The sequence below is a fragment of the Bos javanicus genome, chromosome 28 (assembly GCF_032452875.1).
Source record: "Bos javanicus breed banteng chromosome 28, ARS-OSU_banteng_1.0, whole genome shotgun sequence".
NCBI classification, from domain to species: domain Eukaryota; kingdom Metazoa; phylum Chordata; class Mammalia; order Artiodactyla; family Bovidae; genus Bos; species Bos javanicus.
Window position 1 is genome coordinate 46,656,891 of NC_083895.1, and position 5,625 is coordinate 46,662,515.

At 41.4% G+C, this 5,625-nt stretch overlaps 1 long non-coding RNA gene across 2 annotated transcripts; it reads right to left on the minus strand.

Annotated features, from left to right (window-relative positions):
• Window positions 1-545: 545 nt before the first annotated feature.
• LOC133240613 (uncharacterized) lies at window positions 546-3,551 on the minus strand. 2 transcript variants are annotated; one of them, XR_009734274.1, is made up of 4 exons: window positions 3,260-3,551; window positions 3,108-3,183; window positions 2,450-2,564; window positions 546-1,952 (listed from the first exon to the last, which is right to left on the minus strand). It is a non-coding gene; the product is annotated as an uncharacterized LOC133240613 (long non-coding RNA). The 2 variants fall into 2 exon arrangements; XR_009734273.1 differs by having other exon boundaries at window positions 3,108-3,551.
• Window positions 3,552-5,625: the final 2,074 nt, after the last annotated feature.

The following is a 5,625-nucleotide window of genomic DNA, read 5'->3' on the forward strand; positions in this document are numbered from 1 at the left end:
TGTCCATATAATTGTGGTTGATTTTTTTCACCTCTAAAGTGCCTGCTCTTGCATCTATCTGAGTACTTATAAAGTTCTGACATAGGAGTGATGGTGAAAGAACTGTCAACATGAGTGTGGACAGAAAGAAACAGTGGGGCCATCTCTTCATGGCTTAAGGCTGTGAGCTCAGTCTTGGAGGCTTCCTGGGGTGATGACACTGACCATCTCCAGAAATGTGTCACCCGTTGTTTGTGCTCACACAACCCTAAATCTCAAAGAATCTGCTACTCTAAATATGGGACACATTAGGATAAAGGCATAAATTGGTGCTAAAACCATGCCCATTCTAGACAATTAAGGACTTTTTAATTGTCCTCATCTGATGAAATTAAGAAGAAGAAACGGAAAACAATCCCCACCCCCCCCACCCGCCCCACACACACACTGAATGTTCTGCATGAATCAAAGGAAAGAGAGGGAAAGAATCATTGAGGCCAACCTTTGGGGAGTTTGCTTTCAATTTTTGGTGAAAAGAAAAGCAAAATAAAAACACTGAAGACAAGTGCGGTAGTAATAGCTGCTGTATTGGGTGATCGTCACCTAGTGTGTCAGCCGGACTTCCATGGTGGGGAAAGCCTTGAAAATGAAAGTGCCCTGCTTTTATCGGGAAAACACTCTGATCTAGATGTCCTGGCAATTCAGCTGCCCTGGGACTCATCTGCGGTGTATTATTTCCCAGCAAATGCTATGAAGTGCCCCTCAGAGCCACGCATGCTGTCAGAAGCTGATGGTGTTGAGATGCACAGACCCAGGCTCCAGACACTGACTTCTCTGCACGGCGCTTCATCAGCTTTGGGGAGCATATCACTTTCTCGCTGTGTCCCCCTCTCCAGCGTACGTTGGCTGGACTCAGTGTCTTCAGTCCACATCTGAGTCAGCACTTGCCTTGCTCCTCCTTCTGGCAAACGTGCCCAGTGTCCCCTCTCAGCTTTTCTGTCCTGTGCTCTTGACTTATCAGTCAAGTCCACGCATCACCAAGCTAAAGGGGACTCTTTGTCCCGAATCTTGATTCTCCTCCATTTCCGTCAAGTGCTAGCACATGACCGTCTCTCCAAACTGCAGTTTCCTTATCTCTCTCTGGAAGCACGGAATACATTGTATATGGTTTTATGTGCAGTGATGTTTTAGATTGGCACATAGCATGACAAAATGAATGTCCCTCTTCAACTGATCAAGTCCTGCCAGATAAGGCTCAGGATGAAAAGCCCACCCAAAAATGGAACTCTGATGAAAACTCACTCTATTTCATGTAGACAGTGTGGTTTATGGACTTAGGGGCATAGAGAATACAGATTCCTATTTTTTTTCAAGTCTTTTTTAAAAAAAATTATTTTATATTGGAATACAGATGATTAACAATGCTGTGATTGTTTCAAATGAACAGCAAAGGGACTCAGTCATACATACACAGCTATCAATTCTCTCCCAAACAACCCTCCCCTCCAGGCTGCCATATAACATTGAACAGAGTTCCCTGTGCTCTGGACAATAGGTCCTTGTTGGTTATCCATATTAAATATAGCAGTGCACACATGTCTATCCCCAATTCCCTAACTGTCTCTTCCCCCAGCCCTTCCCCCTGGCAACCATAAGCTGGTTCTCTACATCTGAGTCTGTTTCGGTCTCGTTCATTTGTTTCATTTCTTTTTGGATTCCATGTTTAAGGGATATCATGATATTTCAGAATGGAGACTCCTGTTGATGAAGAATCTGATCATGGGAGCGTATTTAACAATGTCCGGCGACATAGGTTTGGGAATTGTTTCCCAGCTGGATTCCTGATTCAAAGTGTACTAGTAAAACTGTGAGTATGGTTTCTGACACATGTAGTATCAGTCACATCACTGACACTGCTGGAACGGTGACTCATCTTCATATCTGCAGGCCTGGCTCTTGGAGCAAATAGACATCTACAAATGGAATAAACTTATTTCAATCTGTGGTATCTCTGAAGCATTTTTGTCTTTAATCTCACAAATCTGGGAAAATGAGGTGGCAATTTGTAACGTGAGATGGACCTCACCTAATGCAGTTATCGAGCTCAGAATGAGGAAAATGATTACGATGGTATACCATAAATCATTTGTAAACTGCTGAGAACATATGAGGAATGTCTGTTACCTCATTTGCAGGAAAACATCCCAACTATACAAGCACTCCTAACCCCAAACTAATACGGACACTGAGACAGCTCTCTTTGTTGTATCTGAGCTATAAATCTTTGAACTTCAGGCCTAAGTGGAATTCCATCTCTCACATTTTTTAATGAAATCAAAATAAATACAATTACTGAACAGAAGCCAAAGATCACAGGAGGTTAGAAGCGGGGTGAGGACGTGGCCAGTGCTGTTTGTTTGTATCCTGGTCCTGTTTTCTTGGTGAATATTTCATTAATGGGAGGGCTTACCAGGGGGCAGGGATGGCCCTTCCTTCCTTCTGATGGGTGTCTGCTGCTGATTAAATCTGAGCTGGGGTAGCCTTGTGGTGCCCGTGAAATTTGAGATCCTAATGAGGACATAGTCCTGTAAAATGTGAGAGATTGAAACCATAAGATATTAAAATCCTCCCAAGTAGGAGCTTTTCCAAAAGACTAGGCATTTGCTCTTGAAATCATGTTCAGGAATACACTAACATACTCTTATATTTCTGTATTTTGTCCTTGAATTCATCCTCCAAAGACCTTGAGACCCAATTTGTTTTTCTCTTTCACCCAAGTACAAATAAACATGAGTAACTTATTGTTATGGAAGGTCCATTATTTAATTAAAGATGTGGCTTACAATTAATATTCTGGTTTGTGATTAAACCTGCTGTTGATTCCTCATAATGGAGCCAGAGATACTTGGTAAATGCAATATTAATATAATTGCATTTTCTGCAGAATAATAATGGCTACTAAAATGTAAAGGAGCAAAATATCTGAGCAACACAGAAAAAACAAGTAATTATCCAAAGCCCATTTCAATAAATGTCAGTTTCTGAAACAAACTGTCTTGTTAGACCATGAGAAATTTCTGCTGGTGCAAATCCCCATTCACCCTTATTAAGCCATATTGTATACTCACATAAACGATCTTGGTTTCTCCTCTCAGACGTCTCTGTCAATATCTGTATTCAGCTGCAACCAGGTATAATAAGTGCCTTGGATCAGAGAAATTCAAAGGTTAACAAATCAGGGCCACGATTCGCTAATGCAAGCACATTTTGTTTAACTTACATCATGGCTCTGAGATATTTCTGAACTCTTTCTCAAACTTATAATTTCTCTTCGGAGCAGAGAGTGGTGTTGCTCAAAAAGAAACACACAGTGAGTTCAGCTGATATTTTTCTTCACCAGAATTGCAAACATCAAGCTGCTGTTATCTTGCAAATTACCATTACTTACTCCAAACCAGACACTAATCAGTGGACAAGTGGTAGATTTTGACCTACTGTTGCCAATGAGACCAGGGTGGTCTTTCAATCTCAAAGGAGGCACAGCCACTGCCTTCTGTTTGTCTATGCCTAACTTAAATTTACCTTTGGGAATATGTGTATGTGCAAGAGTCCTTCACAGGCATCTACTGTTTATATTCGTGTGAGGCTGTAGGAAAGATTGCTGTAACCTCCCAGGTCATCCTGTCCAGCATGTTCAAATAGATGCAATAGAGTGAGGGAGATATTTTTTGTTGATTGCACTACTAAATCTTTTTCTTCTCTACTTCACTAAGAGTACAGCTTCAGACCAATTGTTGACTTAAACGGGAGCTGGGCAGGCGTGTCCAATGCCCTTAGGCATATTTGTTCACTTTGGCCACTCTCCACAAGCACTGAAAGATGATGAGCCAAGGCCACCAGGAGTTGAGAATTGCTGTAGTGGGTTAGACTGACATTTATGGTACATCCATCTAATTCTGGACTGAGTCCCGAATCTCTCCTTCCTTCTCAATGGGCTTTTGCTCACAAAGGGAAATGATAACATAGAAATATTTAGGAAACCAACTTCTAAAGTGGTTCAAAATCCCACCTCCCACCTTTTTAAAATTAAAATACTTTAGAACCAACAGAGAGTTTAAATAATGTATATTGGGCTTCCGAGCAAGGAAGAATGAGTAAATAAAAGATTTTATAAAGGAGAATGTTTATCTGGCTACCTGTTAGTACATACATTTTGAATTGGGTTTCTTCAGGCAACACATTCAGGTTAGATTCCATTCTCTTAATTAATAACAGAATGACTCTCTTTGAAAAATGAGGTAGTTATGTCACCAAATAACCACAATTGAGAGTCGCACTTTCAGATGTCTTGTGAAACATTCCTGCTTCAGACACAGAGGCCAGATGGTTTCCTGTGAGTAATTATGGGAGTAGTTGATGGAAGTAGAGAGTTTGGGGGCAGAAAAAAACATTTAGAGCAGAAGTTATGAACTAGTTTTGTTTGGCCCAACACGTATTCATTGGAAGGACTGATGCTAAAGCTGAAGCTCCAATACTTTGGCCACTTGATGCAAAGGGACTCATTAGAATAGACCCTGATGCTGGGAAAGATTGAGGGAAAGAGCAAAAGCGGGTGACAGAGGATAAGATGGTTGGATGGCATCACCGACTCAATGGACATAAGTCTGAGAAAACTCTGGGAGATAGTGAAGGACAGGGAAGCCTGGCGTGCTGCAGTTCTTAGGGTCACAGAGTCAGACACAACTTAGCAACCGAACAACAACAAGCATCTGGTGTTTAGAGAAATGTGGTTTTCCAATTAATCACTAATACTTGAACAAGAAGTTTCACATAAAAATCCAAATGTCTGCTGTCTCTTGGAAGAATCCCTTGCTTTCACTCTGGTGTGACACCAGTCAGAGACGGGCCATCCCCCTTAAACTAACCTGAATCCATCATCTTTCTCTATGTAGGTACCGGAGACTTAAACTCATTCCTATGGATCTTTATAACCTACCCCTGTTATTCAATCTGGTAGAGTTATGCTCATGTTGAGCATGTGCAATGAATGAAAGAATGCTCCAGGAGAGTATCAGAGAAGCATATCAGAAAAGATATGCTCTGTCTAAAACCTCCCATGAGTATGAGACTCCCCCTTGAATTCTAATTCTATGTTCATTTCCAAGGCAAACCATTCAATATCAGGGTAATCCAAGTCTATGCCCCAACCAGTAACACTGAAGAAGCTGAAGTTGAATGGTTCTATGAAGACCTACAAGACTGTTTAGAACTAACAGCCCCAAAAGATGTCCTTTTCATTACAGGGGACTGGAATGCAAAAGTAGGAAGTCAAGAAATACCAGGAGTAACAGGCAAATTTGGCCTTGGAGTACAGAATGAAGCAGGGCAAAGGATAATACAGTTGTGCCAAGAGAATGCACTGGTCATAGAAAATACCCTCTTCCAACAACCCAAGAGAAGACTCTACACATGGACATCACCAGATGGCCAACACCGAAATCAGATTGACTAAATTCTTTGCATCCAAAGATGGAGAAGCTCTATACCGTCAACAAAAACAAGACCGGGAGCTGACTGTGGCTCAGATCATGAACTCTTTATTGCCAAATTCAGACTTAAATTTAAGAAAGTGGGGAAAACCACTAG